Consider the following 21,680-nt stretch of genomic DNA (forward strand, 5'->3'; position numbering starts at 1 on the left):
CCGCGTTCAACGCTTTGTTTACAAACAGAGAGAATGGAGAACGGAACGCGCGAGAGGAATTGGCGCGAAATTTGAAAGAGCTGAGCGCGGCGCGACGGAGCGGGTTGGTATGAAGATGTTTGAGGGTCAGGCATTCTTCCTCGTTTTATTTTCTTTCTAAGATTTGTTGCATTCGTAATTAATGGTTGAGTCTCTTTCTACTAATTCTTCTTCTTTTTTTTGTTTTGTGAAGGTTTGGATTCGTTCTGAAGATTTTCGAGTGGAGTTGATCGGTAGTTATGTTAAATTATAAAAAGTTTGATGCATTCGTAATTAATGTTTGAGAATCAGGGATTCTTCTTCTTTTCTTTTCCTTTCTTTCTTTTGTTTTTTATTTTGTAGAGATTTAGATTCATTCTGAAGATTTTGAAGTAGGGTTGATCGAGGGTTAGGACTAAAATGTAAAGTTCAGAAATTAGGGATTTTTCTCTTTTTATCAAAAATCTGTATTCATTCTGAAGATTTTGGAGTAAGGTTGATTGGAAGTTAGAATGGAAATAAATTTGTTATATTCACGGAAACCATAATTGATGTCTATTTAATAACAGATAGAATTAGTTTCTCTGGAGTAAGTCTGATCTTGCATATGTGTATGCATATATTACAATCATGCATTAATTCAATAAATATACACTTTCATTTTAACATTAATTTTACAAACAGGTATTTAAAATGTACTCATAAGTAATGAAGCTTAAGCAATCACTCGAGGAAGAAACGAAAAAATGTCGACCAGTATGCAAAGCATGAACCTTAAATAGCTTTAGGTAACTAAATCACCGGGTATACAAATAGCGCATGCAACTTAAGTTATCCGAGATAAGTTATCTGCACCATGATAGTCGGTGTTTGAAAGATGATTAAGCGATCGTTTACGTTCACCTTGCTCGATTGACAAATATGTTCCATGAGGCGATGTTTCATTAACGAAGCTATGGCGCTAAAGCAATTTTATCGGCCTTTTTTCCAAGAACTTTCTTGCTCGTTCGACGATCGTTTATCTTCCTGTCCGATTAAACAAAGCATTTCGAAAGGTTCGCATTTCTCCTCTGAATAAAACTTTGCTTGCCGAAGAATCTATGCTATCACCTGTTCGATGATAAAAAACAAGATTCATCTGCTTGTTATTTTATTTTCACTTGGTTCTTCGTCAGCGAGATTCACTTCAGAAAGCGTTCTTTTCTCGTAGGATTTTGGGATACGTTTAAAACACTACATATTCATAAGAGGATCCCTCAATTTTTTGAACCATTGCATACTATCGAGACGAATTATACCCACCTAAGCGATAGTGTGACAGCGACCATACTCAAATCTACGCCATTCCACGCTACCTGACAATGAATCCTTAGACTCTGACCTTACCTTTGGTAAACACCAAACTTTCCTCATCACGTAGGGCACTCAGAATCCTCTCCTTGTTCCTTAACTCCTACAAACTCAACATATAAAACTGCGAGCATTCGACCACGAGACTAGTCTTGGGTACAGTCTTGGCCGCGATTTGAACAACTATTTTAATACTTTGTAATTTCGCTACTTCATCGCAATATTGTACTTAACCACTTTTGTAAATAAAAGTATATAAAAATATAAAAGGACAGTCGAGTCAAGCTATTGCTCAGCTCTTCCCTTTTTATCGCGAATTTTACGTGACAGTAGCATCGACGATGACGTCAGGAACGCTTCGTCAGAAATCGATTCGACGAAAACCAAACCTACGAACATTTCATTCGTTAAACATCAAATTAATTAAATTAAACGTCAAATAATCTGGTCCTCTCTTCTGTTATGTTCTCTTCCTCTGTAACAAACAGCAGATAAATAAAATGAACAAACGAGTGAACATTTGCATGTTCAACATTTTGTCACAACGTTGATTCTAATTAAACGCTTCGTCAACGTTAATTCGTTTTCGTTTAAATCAACGTTAAAGAATGCAAGAAAGACATTTTCCCTGTTTGTTACGCAGCGGCGTTTAATCCAAAAACAAAGGAGTTTTTCTCGAATCGAAACGATTTCAACGGTCGAATATGACATCGTAAAGAGGAGAAGGAAGACCCGCGGAATCCTGGCACGCGATCCTTTGTGTCGATTCGTAAATCCATCGTCGCGACCATTTCCACTGTCGGGCTATCGAAGCGGCAAAAAAGGATGAAATGGTTGGTCTGGGCCAAACTGCGAGACTGAAGCCCCATTACTTCGCTATTATCTGCCGCAGAATGCTCATCCCTCTACGCCACGGTGCCCCGTAATTCTCTTGGCCTGCTTTTTACCTCGTTTCTAATTCCGTCATTTTCCACGTTCCGCTTTAATTCCCGATTTCGCCTTTTTCCCTTTTTCCAATGGATTCATGACCGGAAAAATATGAGAAATATTAGATTGTGCGAAAAGTTTCTTTCGTTTTATAAGAAAATAATAGACGCTTAATAATAATGTTTTTTGTTGTATATTAGTTTATTGAATTGTGCACGAAATATAACGAAATGGATCATACCTAATTCAATAAAATAATATAAAACAGAAATCGTTGTTCATCTGTTATCATCTTATGAAACGAAAGAAACTTTTCGGACAACCTACTAACAGTTGTAGCAATACGAACAGGATTCGATTTTATATTTTTCTTGTATTTTATACACGCGGTATGTATTTTCGATCTTCGCTATTTATTTTATGCTCTTCGTTCCCTCGTAGAGTGAACTGCCGATAATACGTGGAAGAACGTAGAAGACGAAATGATCAAAGAATATTTTGTACACGTAGAATCCATTTCGAACACGATGTTGCATAAACACGGGAATTCAGAATTATTTGAATAATTAGCAGAGACAGTAGTGACGTTAAAAATACATTCGCTCGTATGTATACATCATTCATAAAATAAATGTATTATTCGTTATTGAAATCCATTATCAATTATCGGGAGAAAAGCGAATAATAGCGGAGCGTTATAATTAGGTCGCTGCATATGAAATGTTATTTCAATGCGAATCGAATTTGACCGAGGGGAATTATAGACAGGGCAAGATTTGCAAAATTTCTCCAAAATGATACAATTTAATTAAATCCTAGTAAAAACTACATATTCGTAGGTATAATTAAATATACGACGTCTTTGTTTCTTTTTTTTTTCTTTCCCCCCAAAAAGCTATGTGTTCCCAGAGTTTTATCGGAAGAAGTCATATTTCATACTTTTTATCAAAATCATAAGTCACACGATCGAATATCTTGACATTGTTTGACTAGATAATTTACATAGTTATCGAGCATTAACTTACAAACGTATGTTGCATCTTTTCTGAACGACCAGACCGCGCCTTTAAATTTCCTTAGAAAAGAAAGAAGGAAAAATTAGTCACGTCGTTACGGTGATTTTTCGACGATTTCCATTCATCGGATTAATTCGCAAAGTACATCGATTCCCAGAGGCACTTGCCATCTTCGTAATATGTTCGCGATTTTACATCGACTTTCAGTTAAATTATTATGACGCACGATCATTGAAAGCTCAGGAGAATCAAATGGTGTTAATTATGTATGCAATTTGTACGCAAATGACATTATTCTGGGAACCAGGAAAAAGGATTTTCCATTGATTTAACTAATCTATTGCCTGTTAATCAGGTGGCAATTGCGGGCTGATTTTAAAATTGTCTGCTATTTTGTTACTGTAATTTCAGATGTATTACCTTATATAATTTTTCATTGAATTTATTTCGTGAAATCGGATGGATAAATAAGTGTCACCATATTGAAAGCACCAAGTCTCTCAAGACGATTGGCTGCATCGTTTTTTTTTACAAGTACTAAGAATGAAAAAAAAAGTTTAAACTACGAAATTATTAAATTTCGTCATTGAAGTTTTACGTTACTAATTTTTAGCAATCAAAAGTGGTTAAATCACTAACCTTTACGAACCAAATTTGACAAAATCAACGTAGACATTCATTGAAATGCAAGCACGACTATATGTATATATGTATTTATGTATATATATTTTATTTTCAACATGTCAATTTAATTATAACTATTTAATCGTTTCGTTATAATCGTCAAATTATTTAATTATTCGATATTCAGTTATTTAATTATTTAACTGCAACACAAATATGCTACTACTCAGTACACGTTAAAGCTGAAACTTATCCCAGTGTTAATACTTCGTTCTCTTAATTTTTTCACGCAAACGATTAATTAACACGAGCTTGCAAATGAACCTTGACAGGTATACAGCAATTTGCTCTGTTTGTCGTAGCCATGAAAGGCTGCCAACCACTTTGCTACCGTCAATAAAATATATAAACGTATGAACGATAACGTCGGCGGTTCATAAATAGGATCCAAAGGATCCAATCGAGATAGTTTCCTCTAACATCATTTTCTATCTCTCTTTCTCTTTCTCTCTCTCTCACTCCCCCTCTCTCTTTCTTTTCTACTTTCAAACGAACAATTTCAAACATACTTCAGACATCGTTGGTGATCGAATTCGTAGAGGAGGAAGTTTTACTCGCAAACTGAACTCTGTGTACTCGCGCGGTTCCCCTCTGTTCTTCAGTCCTCCATGAAATCGTTCCTCATTCTTCATACGATCGACGAATAAAACTTTCGTGATCGATGGAGACCATCTTGTCGAGATAGTCTCGAGATAGACTAGAGAGTATTCGCTATTGAATCGTACAGATCAGTTGAAGACACAGTGACGTTAATTAGATCGTTTTATCGAACTCTTTCGGATCCTAAATTTGCTTAAAGGTTCATTTAATTTGTCTTGGTACATGGATACGTGGATATTTAAGTTGGAAACGGTAGTTTTGATGAAATCTGTTTGGAAGTGATAATTTTGTGGGTCTTCGTACGTTACGATCGGAATAATTTATTTCGTTATAGTAGAGTTTATTATCGGTTAGGTCGCATAGATGCAAATCTATTTGATTTTGTAATGTTGCGTAACTTGGAAATGGCAATTTTCATTCGGAATTTATTTGCAAATGACTATTTTATGCGTTTTCATTGGAATAATTTATTTCGCTATAATATCGTTGTGTTGTTATTGCTTCAGAAATGTTTACACAGATTCATATTTTTATGAATAAAATTAATTATGAATAAAATTTTGTTTCGGATATTTTATACAGAATGTATTTTAGTAGACTGCAAAGTATGTTTTAGGGATTAGGTGTAGATAGTTCAGATCAGCCCACATTTGAGAATACCTTGTTGTAAAATCGTAAGGAGCAAGCGAATCGTTCTTGATGATTCTTGTTAATAATTATTGTTGCAAATCTTCATAATTGTTAACGTGTCTACATTGTTCGTCATAGAAGAATTTAAATATTTAACATCCGAACATTTCACATTTAAATTAACATTAACGTAGAATATGTGCAGCCAAATATAATGTTGAATTTTACTTGACACAGAGCTACAAAAGGATTGGTTCAAACCATGACCTACCTCGTACATTCCCAAAGTGTATGCCTAACTAATATTCGAATCGCGTCAAATATTACCATTCAGTATCCAATCGAGATCGAAGGTCTCTTCACAATGATTTCCATTTAGCTCCTCTCAGATGTACATATGTGGAATCAAGCACCATTACCATTTTCGAGTCTCAGCTGCTCAAAACTTGCGAAGAGTTAACCTAAGGCACGATATAGTAGCATTACCATTTTCGAGTCTTAGCTGCTCAAAATACTCGAAGCCTTAACTTAAAATACGATATAGTAGCATTACCATTTTCGAGTCTCAGCTGTTCAAAATTCGCGAAGCTCTAACCTAAGGCACGATATAGTACTATTACCATTTTCAGGTTTCAGTTGCTCAAAATTCGCGAAGCTCTAACCTAAGGCACGATATAGTAGCATTACCATTTTCGAGTCTTAGCTGCTCAAAATATTCGAAGCCTTAACTTAAAATACGATATAGTAGCAGTACAATTTTCGAGTCTCAGCTGCACAAAACTTGGGAAGAGTTAACTTAAGGCACGATATAGTAGCATTATCATTTTCGAGTCTCAGCTGCTCAAAATACTCGAACCATTAACTTAAAATACGATATAGTAGCATTACCATTTTTGAGTCTCAGCTGCTCAAAACTTGGGAAGAGTTAACTTAAGGCACGATATAGTAGCATTACCATTTTCGAGTCTCAGTTGCTCAAAATTCGCGAAGCTCTAACCTAAGGCACGATATAGTAGCATTACCATTTTCAAGTCTCAGTTGCTCAAAATACTCGAAGCCTTAACTTAAAACACGATATAGTAGCATCACCATTCTCGAGTCTCAGTTGCTCAAAATTCGCGAAGCTCAAACCTACGGTACGATATAGTAGCATTACCATTCTCGAGTCTCAGTTACTCAAAATTCGCGAAGCTCAAACCTAAGGCACGATATAGTAGCATTACCATTTTCGAGTCTCAGTTGCTCAAAATTCGCGAAGCATTAACTCAAGGCATGATATAGTAGCATTACCATTTTCAAGTCTCAGTTGCTCAAAATACTCGAAGCCTTAACTTAAAACACGATATAGTAGCATCACCATTCTCGAGTCTCAGTTGCTCAAAATTCGCGAAGCTCAAACCTACGGTACGATATAGTAGCATTACCATTCTCGAGTCTCAGTTACTCAAAATTCGCGAAGCTCAAACCTAAGGCACGATATAGTAGCATTACCATTTTCGAGTCTCAGTTACTCAAAATTCGCGAAGCCTTGACTCAAGGCACAATATAGTAGTATTACCATTTTCGAGTCTCAGTTGCTCAAAACTTGCAAAGCCCTAACCTAAGGCACGATATAGTAGCATTACCATTTCCGAGTCTCAGCTCATCAAAATGTGAAAAGCCTTAACCCTAACTTAAGGTGTGTTATAGTGCCATCATCATTTTCAGGTGTCAGCCTATAAAAATTTTTCAAGCACTAATTTATTAGTCCTAATTTACAATTAAATTACCAGACTTTCCAGACTCAGTTCATACAAATTTTCGAGACCTAGCCTATGTTATAACGCAGTATCGTTACCATTTATCTGTCTAAGCTTATGAGAATTTCGGAAGCCCTAAACTACTACCCTAAATCCATGGTTCTGTAGACAAGTGAACAAGCTGACAACGTGTGCTCGTTCACAGAGGCAATGGTGCGTGGTACGGGAGGAACTCTCGTACACGTTGCGTCCCGAGATTACGCACACTCGCATATTCACGATGTTGCTCGTACGTGGCCGTACCACGAGCTGATAGTCACGTGCATGGACGAGGCTACGGTACGCGTCGCCATCGACTCACACGTGCACCGTTCAGAAAAATTAACTGTGGGCAGGCAGATCACTCTTTTTCTATGGTAGCGTAATCGTTTCCTGCATTCGTTTCTTCCACCTTTTCCTTTTGTTTCTCGAATTCTTTCATTCATCGATTTAATTACGTTGCTTCGCTTGCTCTCTATATCTAATTTCTCGATAGGGTGATAAATGACGTTGTTGCACGATGTTTAATATTTTTCTTTGTAAAAAAAAGTTTACAGTTGACCGATACTACTCGTTCCTTTGGCAAGGGAAATAATAATTGATAAATAAACGAGTTGCTCGGAAGCCACATTGTCGATGTTAGATCAGAAAAATACGATGATATTGCAAATACTATTTCTTTTTATATTTCCCTCGGAGTTTGTTGTTATTTACATTATCTTTTTGTAATAAACATAACCGTGCATGCAATTTGTTTTTCAAGGGTCAGAACGTTAATCGCCCACTTATATAACCAAGTTAGGAAATTAATTAGGGCAAAAAGCGAAGTTTGATTAGTTTGGTTCCTGAGAGACTCGATTCACCTATCGATAGAGCGCCTGATGATTTATGAGAAATCTAAATGTGCAAAAGTGTATAGAATATATTCGATATTCACATAGTTGTTCTGTAACTGAAATTAATACAGTTTACATGCGAGCTTCTATATATCATTTAACTGTTTAAAGAAAGCAGTTTGTCCGTTTTCTTTGCTTTTCGCATTCCATTCAAGTTGAACAACGGTAGAATAACTCGCTTTCATTCGAGACGCTAGTTCTTTGGGACTGTTTATCGCGAAGTAATTTCAGTAATACATATCTCTTAAAACATTATTGTCGGTGTCATTTTCCTAACTTCCTATCTCTGTCTCTCTCTTCTCGGTTCATTTTCTGACGAAAAATAACCAGTTTCGAATTTCACCGACTCAACTAATCTAACATTTACGTAACCGTTTTCAAATGCTAATTTGACGTTTTCAACAACTTTTATCATCAAATGAATATTCTGATCATTCATGGGTCGTATAACGAGGCCGTAACATTTGTTATCATTTGTTAACATTTGTTAACATTCGATGGCTATATATAACAGACGATAATTTAGTCTTCCACGTGGTTGATAAATAGTTGATGATATAGCTATTTAAAAGAATTAAAAAACTCGTAGCAAGATCTTTTGCATAGATACAAATATTACGTACCGTTTTCCGAACTTATCTCGCTTTCGCAAAATGTCCTACCACTTTTCTATGAAATTCTTCGGTCGCAGAAAATATGGGAAAAAAATACGCTGTTAGTGTTAACACTTAATTTGTTTATTTTCGTCTAACCTACCTACCATAACAGAATAAATCATATTACGCGCAGGACGAGCCTCATAAAAGTATAATCATCATATTATACAATAGTTACATTGTACAATGTCACACAGTGTTGGGAATTTTAAGCAGCGTATCATAGAGATGCGAATGGTTTTTCGAGAGCAGTCGAATTTGGAATTTTAATTTCCGGTAGTCCGTTAAAGATGTGGCCCCTTGGAGTCAATTTGCTGGTTGCATGGTAATTTTCGGATAGCTTCAGAGTTTGCCATGCCGGTGCTCTGTTGAACTCGTAGATATCGTACTGTGATCTTAGTTTACCTAGAAGCGTGTTTGCAACAGTATCAGACTATGTTAACAGACCAATTATTTGAACGCTCTTGAAGCCTTGTACCTTCTGCTACAATTATGTGCATCGAGAAGGTAAAAAGGACGGTAGGTCAACATTTCTGCTACGAACAAATTAAACGTACTCGAGCGAAGGATACTTTATCTAGATCTTGTATGTGAATCGGATTATACGAGTCGCTTTATTCTGAAATATCATAAATTGCTGCACGATAATAAATCGAACATACTCGAGCAATAAATACTTGCCTTCGCGTTTAGTCGTATTTGCGTTTCCCGATTTATTAAGATTATTATACGCCCATTTCATTTCTCTTGCATGTGTATACGAGCGATCAGTTTTATATTTAAAATTTGATCGATGCAGTGTGTAAGGTTACTTTAAAAGATCAACCTAAGATAAACCTATGAGAGGTCCGGCTAGATTACGTTTTCTTGCCACGTCACAGTTCTGTTTGCTCGAACAATTTAACGCTTCTATTTATATTGCAATTATTAGTAGAGAAGGATTCCGCTATAGCTGAGCGTAGTCAAAACTTTATATTGCAGCTAGCTATTTCTTATGTAATCGTACTGTGTCCGTATCGTTTTCATCCACACCAGTTCCATCGATCACAGCGTTCACCGACAACAATTTTGTCTATGATAACAATCATGTAGAAATGATAACCAATCGTATACAGGGTGGTTGGTAATTGGTGGTACAAGCGGAAAGGGGGTGATTCTACGCGAAAAAAGAAGTCGAAAATATAGAATAAAAATTTTTCGTTTGTGGCTTTGTTTTCGAGAAAATCCATTTTGAATTTTCGGTCGGTACGCGTGTGGTACGTTATAACGGATCTCACTGTAGATCGTTGTCTTGATGGAAAAAGTAAAAAAAAAAAAAAATGTTTATTCTATATTTTCGACTTCTTTTTTCGCGTAGAATCACCCCCTGTACCGCTTGTACCACCAATTACCAACCACCCTGTATATCAAGTTGTCCGAAAAGTTTGTTTCGTTTCGTAAGGTGATAATATTATAGATGAGCAACAATTTCTGTTTTATATTATTTTATTAAATTAGGTATGATCCATTTCGTTATATTTCTATTATTACGTTCGTGCATAATTCAATAAACTAATATAAAACAAAAAACGTTGTGCGTCTATTATCACCTTATGAAACGAAAGAAACTTTTCGGACAACCTAATATATATATTACACGTGTTATTCATTTAATTTTGTGAAGACCGCGGAGCTAAACTTCTATTTAATTAGAAACAAATTTCTCGTTTTCTACTTTTATTTATATATATTAAAATGGGAAACTAAATAGAAAACTATTAAAATAGAAAAATAATATATATATATTGCATGTGTTATTCGTTTAATTTTGTGGAGACCGCGGAGCTGAAATTCAGTTTAATTAAAAATTATTTTATATATTTTCGACTTCTTTTTCGCGTAGAATCACCCCCTGTACCGCTTGATAATAGATGAACAAGAATTTCTGTTTTATACTATTTTATTGAATTACGCGTGATATATTTCTATTATTACGTTCGTGTATAATTCAATAAACTAATATAAAACTCTATTATTTTCTTATAAAACGAAAGAAACCTGCCGGACAACCTAATACATCCTTCCCATCATTGAAGAATGCTCATTGTTCTCGAACAAAAAAAAAAAAATTCAACAATATTATACTCGTAACGTATTTTCCCCTTTCATCCTCGTATAGAATACAATCCCCTAACAAGGATAAAGAAACGAAGAGTTACAAGCTTAGTAAAATAGATAAACCCGTCAAACGCAACCTTTAAACCTTGCCATAAAAACGGACAAAAGAAGAAGAACCGCAAGTTGATTTCTAGTTTTCTACCTTCAAAGGTAAATGGTTAACTGAGATTCTCGAGTGGCGCGTGATTCAGCTCACTGGCAGTTTTTATGAAATAATCTGCTGCGTTTTACACGGTAGAACTCCGTTTATCTAAAGTTGTCGGAGTAAACAATTTATACGCATGTATAATTGGAGTTTGTATAATAGTTGATCTATTTTCCCCACTAATTATTTTTCCTTCCCATACATACACACGCAAAATTGGAGTTCACGTCGGGATGCGCTGATTCAATCGACGAAAGTTCAGTTAATCGGCCCCTAACTGTGTTTAAAAAAAAATCCATTCTACCTTTTCACGTTTTGAAAACGTATTGCTGCAGAGAATAAACTAATAACTTCGCTAATTATGAAACCAAAGGGATCGCACGTTTAAGAGTTTCAACGCTTGGCCAAATACAGCTTCTTCAAATTTTCAAGTCGCGCAACTATGATTTTCAGTCGACGAAATAACATTTCCTCCCGATAAATGGAATTGCACCGCATTAGAAAAAATTCATTCTACTTTTTCGATAATAATAATTCGATAATAATTTAATTATACGATAAATACAGCTTCTTGAAACTTTCACTCGCATCACTATGATTTCCAGTCATCAAATAATACACGAAAACTATAAAAAATAATATACAAAAATATCTACACACCATTCTATCTATTATGGTATTTGTATAAATATATCCAAGTATATTAAGCTTCACATCGTTTGATAGTACTTCCGTACTACTACACAAATTCTGCTATTATGAAAATGAAACGTGGAACGCGATAAAACACTCTTCATTGGAAAATAAGGGTATGTACAAATAATTTCTGTAGTCATTGTAAGCTTTACATAATGATAAATATACCAAACCAATACCAAATGACATATTAAAAAAAGTAAAGATGAAGGTAAATAAATTTCGCTTATTTGATCTCGCACCTCCAATTTCATAATGGACCACTAAATCGAAGAGCGATCGAGAGATCGACAGGCACAGGTGAACCGTTGCTCTGCTGGCTGTTCCGGGAGGAAGCGAGAGGAAAGAGCAGACGGCCGAGCATCGCGAACGGCATTCATCGAGCGGTCGAGCGATTCGCATTGACGCGAGTTACGCAATCGTCGGCTGGCCTTGCGCCAATCTCGCGTATCACTCGAATTCGTCCCACGAAAAGAGAGGAGAATAGCGTGCAAGTGAGAAGGAAAAAGAGAGAGATGACCCGACGAGCGAAAAAGCCACGCCGACACCGATGAACGCGTTTCTGCGTATGCTGACAGCGAGTTACGAAACGAGCAACGCGTGTGCCATACACTTTTACCTTTTTTTTTTCCTTCTTTTTTATTATTTAAAAGTTTCTGGCTAGAAGTCTACGACCATGGTCTATAGGCTGTAACACATAAAGTACAAAGAACTCGCACAGACATTATAAACGCTAGGTCGTTTCGCTTGTCATACAGTTTCCTCTATATTTCGATAGTCTTACCTTACGCTAGTTTTGCTTTACTCTTTACGCTACGAGTACGTTAGTCGCGCTTTATTTTTCTCACTCAGTTTAACTCGACCTTATAATTCTACTCTTAGAATTCTATTCAGTCTCGCGCGTTAAGCCGCTTAGTCTGCTTTTATTTTAAGCATCGCCGGCTATAGAGGAATGCCGTCAAATATGGAATAGCATCTTGTTTCTTCGATGTCAGTGTTACAAAATTAATCGCAAACGAACAAGGTTTTTGAGGGTATATTCGATCACGTAACTACGTTCGATTTAACACTCGTTATAACATCGTCGTAACATCCTTACTTTTCCACCTTTTTCCGAAACGTTGAGACAAGGACTACTACGTTTAGAAATAACAACCAGACGAATGCATTTTGAAAAGGTTTCTTCGTTCAAAATTTTAGTATATATACTTAGGTATTTTCTAGTATAACCATCGCTCCTATTTGCACACTTGTCGCAACGTGGGACGAGCTTTCGTATACCTTCGACACACATCTCCACCGTTTACACGACCATCGCTTCACGTCGTCTTTTGAATCATTGTTTCCTGTACAAAGATACTTTCAATTCCGCGAAAAAAAAAAAAAGGAAGAGAAAGAAAGGAAGAAGAACAAGAAAAAGAGGCAGTGTGGCTCGTTTGGCGCGTCGATCACGTGCAATAAATTCGCCGTCACGTTTCTCTGCAATGAGACAAGCGTTCGGAAAGTTTATGATAGCATCCATCGTCTTACAAATGATTTAACCATAGCCTTATTACGATAAATTACAATAATTCGATGGTGTAGTACTCTTAAGCAACGGTTTTCAACATTCAAGAAGCGTAAAAATGCGACAGACCGTGCGCTTCGTTACCAGCAGGGTTTTCAATTTGCATTGTCATTTTAAGCGTATGAAATCACCACGATAATAATTATTCCAATACCAAAAAATTTAGTATGATTTCTGTCAACGTACGAACGAAGCTACGTGTCCTTCTATACGCACATCTCATGCTTTTGTTTGACTTTTACACGTAAACGGGTATTACTTTCCGGACGATTGTCGTATTAACGCGCACAGTAGATTGTGGTAATAGCACTTTGATTTTGCAATACGATCGCGCTGGAGCTATTACGTTTACAAGAAAAATTCTTAGACGAAAATGTCGCTTACTTGTCTGACATTATCGAGTCACAAATGTTTCGTTGTATTTCAAGTAATAAACAGGTTATTAGTAAAAAAATGAGAAGCGGAGAAAGTGTTGCAGCCGACTGTGACCTCAGGTCGCTCGTAACACTGCGTGGCTTCGATAATAAGAAACATCTAATGTGTGTTGCTACGCTTTATAAAATTAAAATATTTATCGATTTAATTAACAAGTAAAGAAAAAGAAGTGAAATTTTTAACCAACTATTCGCAATCGTAATTGAGATAAATATAAAGAAAATTTTGATTGCTGCATTTTTCATGTGCCCGATCCTTATGCTCAGTACATTGCGCCAATTTTTCGTCTGGTTTCCTTATACTGTAGGATTCCGTGCACACCAGGCGATAGATTTCTGTATCTTCTTCGTCGTGAGATTTGTTAGTTGTTACAGGTGTTAAGAGAGCGTTACTTTTTCGATCGCGCTCGATGCTCGCGGACTTAGATTATAAATGTTGACTAACTAGAAGTTTAAAACAGCCAAGTAACGATCGGTGTTGCTTAAAAGGAGGTCAGATTGAAGATTAAAAAAATAGAAAAAGCAACTACTCGCGAAAGAAATATTATACTGTAGTTTGAAGTCAGTAAGAGAAAGTTACTTTAATTAATGGAAAAATAATTTTATGTATTTAATTTAGTAATTATACGTTCACTATATACGTGTTATGTGAATAATGTCATGTCGATCATGTCGATAATATAAAATATCGAATATCATTGTTCATCGTATATTCAAAATTCGTGTTATGTAGAAGATTATATTTTTTTTTAGAAAATTATATTTCCAGAAATTTAACGCGTTATCTAACCCCGGGTCTACCTGCCGAAAACACGATGGAAAGCCAAAGAAGTGCAAACGTGTCATCTAATCATCGTGAAAGTTTCGAACATAAACAGCTTCTCTCTACATAGTGCTATCAACCTTCTTCGATCATCGAGTTGGGCTATTTTCGAGCTTTCATTTCCTCTTTCGCGAACGTTGCAGTGTCAAAGCTCGATTTCTAGCCTCTTCTGGATCGCGTGCGATCGATAAACGAGGCGTGTTATCGAGAGATGCGGCAGGCGACACGCTGCTGACGAATGAAATATCGAACGTGTCGGCACCTTTAAGCGATCCTATTTCTATTTTACGATGATCGGCCCATCGGCTTCTTTACGCCGTGTAGGAGCAACGCGTTAGCTTCCGGTTTGATCAGTTTTTCAAGCGCACCGCGGTCGACGCGTTTTCGAGGTATCTCGACCGTAAAGTACCGATAAGTGGCAAACCGCGAACTTTTCCAGAAACCTTCGATAGGAATTTGATGACACGGTTTTCGGGCGGATGGAAATCCAAGAAGTGGATTCTTTTACGTAATCTTTTCATTCCGAATTCGCTGGTCGTTTCGCGCGAAAATTTTCCTCGGTTCGTTGTCCATAAAAATGAAATATACGGGGTGACTCGTAAGTGGCGAGTACGATTGGTAGACCGCCAGCATAGTCTACGAACGACGAAAGCAGAAGCACATAAGATGGAAATATAGAAAGGTAGAAACAGAAAATCTAATGGGTCTAGGCCTATAGATGCGACGTGCAATATACAGGGTGGTTGGTAACTGATGGTACAAGCGGAAAGAAGGTGATTCTACGCGAAAAAAGAAGTCGAAAATATAGAATAAAAATTTTTCGTTTGAGGTTTTCTTTTCGAGGAAATCTGGACTTTATCGCGTCTCGTTATGACGGATCTCACTGTAGATCGTTGTCTCGATGGAAAAATTAAAAGAAAAATTTTTACTCTATATTTTCGACTTCTTTTTTCGCGTAGAATCACCCCTTTTCCTTGTACCACCAGTTACCAACCACCCTCTATATAGAAAAAAGAGCAAGTTTAACACTTTGACTGTCACGTTGGTCATTGGTGACCGGAGCGCTTGAACTTCTTGCAATTGTAAAAATTGTATGAAAATTGACAGTTAGGGCATTTTGAATATAACCGATGAATAGAAGAAACTTTGAAATAAAAATGCGCCATTGAACGATTAGACATTTTTATTAGAACATCAGTAAAAAAAAAATGAGAACAAATCTTGCATCCAACGGTGCACTGTGTTTGCACCATATCTTTGAGGGGTAATCTACGAATATTATTATAAACACACCTTAGAAAATAATCGTAAATGCTACTTTATAATCATATAATTGAAGTTAGAAGTGTGAACATACCTTACTATTATATATAGAACGAGCAAATACTGTTTACTAATATCTTCTACACGTTTCAACAATATATTCTGGACGTTGGAATCTGAATGGTTTGTTGAAATAAACGAAGCCTTGTTATAATATGTCACCATCAACCGTTACCAAGGCGCCCATGGTGGTCACCACCACCAATAAGCTGTCTTACATCATCAATTTATTATTTTTTTGCCATTGTATGCTTTGAATAATAAAAGTACTCCCGTGGTGTCCTGAGCGAAACATGTGATTTTGGTGTGATCAAAGTGTTAATATGTATTATGGGCACGTGCCAGACCATATGCCAAATTGACATAATGGTGAAACCATCGATGAAATGAAAAGATAAATAATTAATTTTGTTCTTTGTCCTTCACGCGCCGTCCTACGAGTTCTTCTTCAAAGCTATCGAATTTTATGGCTGAAGGTGAACAAGTTTCATAAAAATTGCTCGATAAATGGCAGAATAATATAATTTTTTACCGTGAAAATGTTTGAAAGTATCGAAAAGAAAAAACAAATTTGTGCGAAGAACGGGTGAGAAATGGGGCGAAAATAGAGCATTAAACGGAACAATTTTATTCTATATTCTCGACTTATTTCCAACCGACTGTTTATTCATATCTAGTCGGTACCTGGCCAAGTTTAAACTTCCATTTGCGCATCGGGTCGTCTTCCACCAGCAGTTTCACGCAATTTTTCATTTTTCCCATATTTTTGTTTAAATCCTGCTCTGCTTGAAAGAAGATTACGGTAATATGTGACGATAGAAACTATCGGTTAATGTTCCGGAAACTTGGAAGAGCATATTGGCGGGGTTTTTTAAAGCACGGAAAGCTAAAAAATTCTGTGAAAGTATGCAGACGACGTATGTGAAAATAAGATTGCAGACGGATGGTTAAGTACATTCGATAGATTTTCAAACTCGATTTTCCCTAAAAGAAACAAACTTTTCGTCGTACCAACAAATTTCGTTACATATTTTCCACTTATCTTTTCGCGTACAATCATCCTGTACCCCGTCGCATCACTGGTTACGGACCACCCTGTATACAGCGTGACAGATAGTTCCCTTGTTTAATAGGGAAACATATTTGTTTGCATGAATTTGTAAACGTCAAGGAAAATTTTCCAATTATTTTACAAAATTTATCATTGCACGATGAAACGCGTAGACGGTAATATTTCTTTTAGGAACAGTTCACGTATTCGCTTGTAACGACGCAGAAAATATACGAATTGAAAAAGGACACGCTGTCTGAATCGCCCCATCGTGTTTAAAACGTTAAAACAAATTGGCTCGAAGAAAGCGGTAAAGAGTTGATCGCCTTGTAAAAAAAGAATAAAGAAAAAAAAAAAAAGAAAGGAAAGGCAAAGGGAAAAAGCAGCCGTGGTCGAACGATTGATTATTTAGCCAGATACGAAGAGGCTCGATATCGAAATCTTCTTTTAATCGGTAATCGAATGACGTTATCGGGAACGAAGTATTGACTTGGCACGGAACTTCTGTGCCTTCCTCCTTTTTCCTCCTCTCGATGTTTCCTCCTCTCTATCAATTCTCTGGCGACGCATCCGCCCAATTCACCGGCAATTTTCCATTTTCTTTCTTTTTCGCCTCCCTTTCTACTTTACCTTCGAATCAAACCTGCCGTACCTTTTGACATTCTTTAAAGGAATTCTGTTCGGTTCGTTGCGACTTCGTGCTGCGATTTTTAATTAAATCGCTCTAACACTAGAAATGGCGTTATTGACACATGGTACACAAGTGGAAAGCTATATGTACTCAATGATAAAGCAAAGAACGGCGAGATGATAGCAGCTACTGGTTCAATATTGATAGTTTTTAGAAAATTGTGTAGCTTTCCGAAGCTAAGACAGAGCGTTCAGAGCGCGCAACGATAAAGAAAATTGCGTGTAAATAATTCTGTTATTTGCGTGATGATAATTCTAATGATATCGTAAGATATTTGCCACTGTTGTTGACGATTAATATACTAAATATCACGTCACTGTTAAATTTCTTTCTATCACAGTGCTTTCAATCTGCACCATTTATTTAACGATTCTTCCAGAAACTTCAAAGTTTTCGAGATAGATATACATCTTGTACGATTCTAGAAAATTTCTAGAAAATTCGAAAGTTAAAATGAGATAAAGAACGCACGCAATATAAAAATGAAATGTACGAAATATGCGAACTGCTATGCTTTCTATACATTTGCCTTGGTAACACAATTTTCCAACGAGGTTCCACTTTCCAAATAATATTCTGAAGAATAAGAATTCGCGTAATAATTCCAGGAGTAATAATCCCACGCACAAGTAATATATCTATTTTCGTAGAATAATCATAGACTGTAATAATAAAATTGCTCGCTTCCATTAAAAATCTGGTCGCCAATATCGTAATTATTATAATACGAATATTGTCAAATGTATTTTGGTAAAACAATCTCATGACTGATTTTCAAAACACGGATACTCTCGCTATACGAAAATACGAGTTCGTCGTTACACGAAGTCAACACGTCGATCTCGAACTCATCATCATCAAATTTCGATCAGTTCTATCGTTACCAATGGCCGAACATCTTCGAAATATCGCGCCAGCCATTCGCCTGCAATTCACTCGCTTCTGCCATTAATTCAACCTCTTCAACTGCCTCCATTAAATTCGCCCATAGCAAACGGTGTTTCGATATTTTTTAACGAGGGCCATTTGCTCGACGTTCCCACCGGGAAATCGAACGATACGTTACGAGACATTTTGTTTTCTTCTCTCCTTGCCCCGCGGCGTCCATGCAATTAGGACTTGACCCATTTCCCGGCGATTGTTCGACTTGCATCGCAAAACGCGACGCCCGAAGATCGATGAACCAAACACGCTCGCGTATTGTAAACAGGCGAGATTAACAACATCCAGAGAGTTGCAAGCTCGAGCATAAATGTGCAATTGGTTGCCGATCGATCCTACTCTTGCGTGATTTTCTAATCGATTACGGGCTTTCAGTTGGCTAAAAGTATCGGGTCAGCGTATACGAGATGTTTTTCTATAAAGTTGGATAGCAAGTTTGTTGAAAGTTTCTTCAAGTTTCGGGATTAATCTATCGTGCAGCGTGTTTCTTTAGATCGCTTGCTTTTCTGTTCATTTCTTTTTACGAAGCATTGATTTATAGCGCAATTTTGTTATAAATTCAATGGCACAGCGAAGTTCGTTGTCACGATTGAAATTAGTCGATTCTCAGTAAGCATCAGATTTTCTTTTCTATTATTTAATTTGTACTTTGCAATTTGTGCAGCTGGACATTTGGTACATTTTGTTAAATTTTATTTTATTTGTACCGCAATTTTGTTGCAAATTCCATGGCACAGCGAAGTTCGTTGTCACGATCGAAATTAGTCGATTCTCAGTAAGCATCAGACTTTTTTTTATTATTTAATTTGTACTTTGCAATTTGTGCAGCTGGACATTTGCTAAATTTTGTTAAATTTTATTTTATTTGTACCGCAATTTTGTTGCAAATTGAATGGCACAGCGAAGTTCGTTGTCACGATTGAAATTAGTCGATTCTCAGTAAACATCAGATTTCTTTTTATTATTTAATTTATACTTTACAATTTGTCCAGCTGGACATTTGCTAAATTTTGTTAAATTTTATTTTATTTGTACCGCAATTTTGTTGCAAATTCCATGGCACAGCGAAGTTCGTTGTCACGATCGAAATTAGTCGATTCTCAGTAAGCATCAGACTTTTTTTTATTATTTAATTTGTACTTTGCAATTTGTGCAGCTGGACATTTGCTAAATTTTGTTAAATTTTATTTTATTTGTACCGCAATTTTGTTGCAAATTCCATGGCATAGCGAAGTTCGTTGTCACGATTGAATAATTTCAATGTCGATTCTAACTATTCTCAGTAAACATCAGATTTCTTTTTATTATTTAATTTGTACTTTGCAATTTGTCCAGCTGGACATTTGGTAAATTTTTTTAACTTAATTGCTAAATAACATGTGGATGGCTACCTTCAGCGGGATACCATCTTCGAGTTTGACTATTTTATTTCTTTAGTGAAGTCAATGGCGTGTTTTCTTTTTAGTCTTCTTTTTGTGAGAGTTTTCCTCGCTTCAGCAACCGGCTGGTTTCGATGTGCTGCCGTTCTTTCCTTGTATTTTTCTGCGTACCTGTCGATTTCTTCTTTGACCGTTGGTATTTGTAAATCTTTGCGTATATTCTCGCTTCTAACATACCACGGGGCGTTGACTATTGTTCTCAGTATCTTCGATTATAGCGACTATAGTTTATTTATGTGGCTCATTGCTGCTGTCCCCTATAGAGGTTTTGTAGATTTTTAAGTTTATTTTCTATGCTGAGTTTAGAGTTTCGACTAGTTAGACAGTACATCCTTCTTTTTATCCGTATTTTGTCTATAATTGATTTAGTATATTGTTTCCATGTAAGTTGTGTGTCTAAGCGAAGTCCTAGATATTTAACTTGCCTTGTTTGTGTTATGTGCGTGCAATTCAATTGGTGGTTTCCCTTTTCTTAGTGTAAATGTAATACGGTTGCATTTACTGGGGTTTGCTTTTATTTGTTCATCTTGTAGCCATTTTTCTATTTTTGTGTCGTGCTTTTGTAGTAATATTACTGCTATTTCTGAATTAGTGTGTCTGACTAGTACAGCCGTGTCGTCTGCGAATGTCAGCATTTTGCTGTTGGTAGTTGTTGATATGTCGGATATGTATAGTGTGTATAATACTGGTTCTAGCATCAGATGTACGCGTTTCACTGGCTTCTAATCGGCACGATTCGTTAATGTTAAAAAGTAACTTTCGCATAATCGAGTTTCCACAGCGTACGTATTAGGGAAATTATTTTTTCTTCGTCTTTCGCGTACTTCTTACTGAGAACCACTGAAACCTTCAATTTCATTCGTCGGAATTTCCTTCGTAATTTACACCGTATCATTTGCGATTATTCCGAGGACACGTTTTTTATGCGAAAGATAAATAAAAATAACTTGGTGTTTTCGAAACACTAAATGAGACTGGAGAAGGACTGGCAGGACTGAAAGCGATAATAGAGTAACAGAAGAGTAACAGAAGAGGAGGAGGAACGACAGGGAAGGAGCACAGCAAGGAAGCCAAAGCCAAAGAAGGAATAAGCACTTAGTTATAAGCGTTAGATATAAGTTAGTACATAGAGATAGATCAAGTAAGGTGCAATAGATAGGTATAAGCAGCTGTATATAATTATAGAAGTGCTAGAGTAAGAGAAATATATGTGATGTAAGGGCATTATATAAGAGATGTAAACCAAAAGTCGTCCAAAGCCGAAAGGATAAAGGACTAAGAATAAATAAAATAAATAAATAATAATAACTTGGTGTTTTCAACGTGTATAGTTTGTCGTTGAAATAGAAACTGAAACTTCAAGACGAATAATGATAGAAAAGTCATCGAAATGGGAAAGTATGCTTCATGCTACATCCAATCTTGCTAAACCAGGGTTCCTTGGTATCATTAACACGCCATTTCGTCGCTAGAATGAAAATTATCAAAAAGTAGATATAATAGAAAAGGGAAAAAATAATTTTACGCCACGATCTCCCTAAAGAAGATCCCTAGGCACTGCTCCATAGCCACACAATGGTTGAACGCGTTGATTCGGCTTCAACGACGAAAAGTGAAGAGCGAACGACGAACGGGACGTCGTTGCGACTTAATGGAGATTTATAAGCCGAACGTAGCCGCGTTTCTCTCCGAGGAGGGAACAGCTCCGAGACGAAAAAGGTTGGTGATGTTTCTTAAGGAGCCGAAAGGGGAACGAGGATGAGACGCCAGATACGAGGTCCAATTTTCCGGTGGCGACGTAAAACGTACAAAAGCGCGCGAGCATTCGAATAACAAGGAGACCGTAATAAAAGCGTC

At 36.5% G+C, this 21,680-nt stretch overlaps 1 protein-coding gene across 3 annotated transcripts in view; it reads left to right on the forward strand.

Moving 5' to 3' along the window:
• LOC100745576 (sodium/potassium-transporting ATPase subunit alpha) overlaps positions 1-21,680 on the forward strand; it is a 170,552-nt gene that overhangs the window by 59,888 nt on the left and 88,984 nt on the right. The gene's annotated exons all lie outside the window — the stretch shown is intronic.

This window comes from Bombus impatiens, unplaced genomic scaffold (genome assembly GCF_000188095.3).
Source record: "Bombus impatiens unplaced genomic scaffold, BIMP_2.2 scf_0263, whole genome shotgun sequence".
In the NCBI taxonomy this organism is placed as follows: domain Eukaryota; kingdom Metazoa; phylum Arthropoda; class Insecta; order Hymenoptera; family Apidae; genus Bombus; species Bombus impatiens.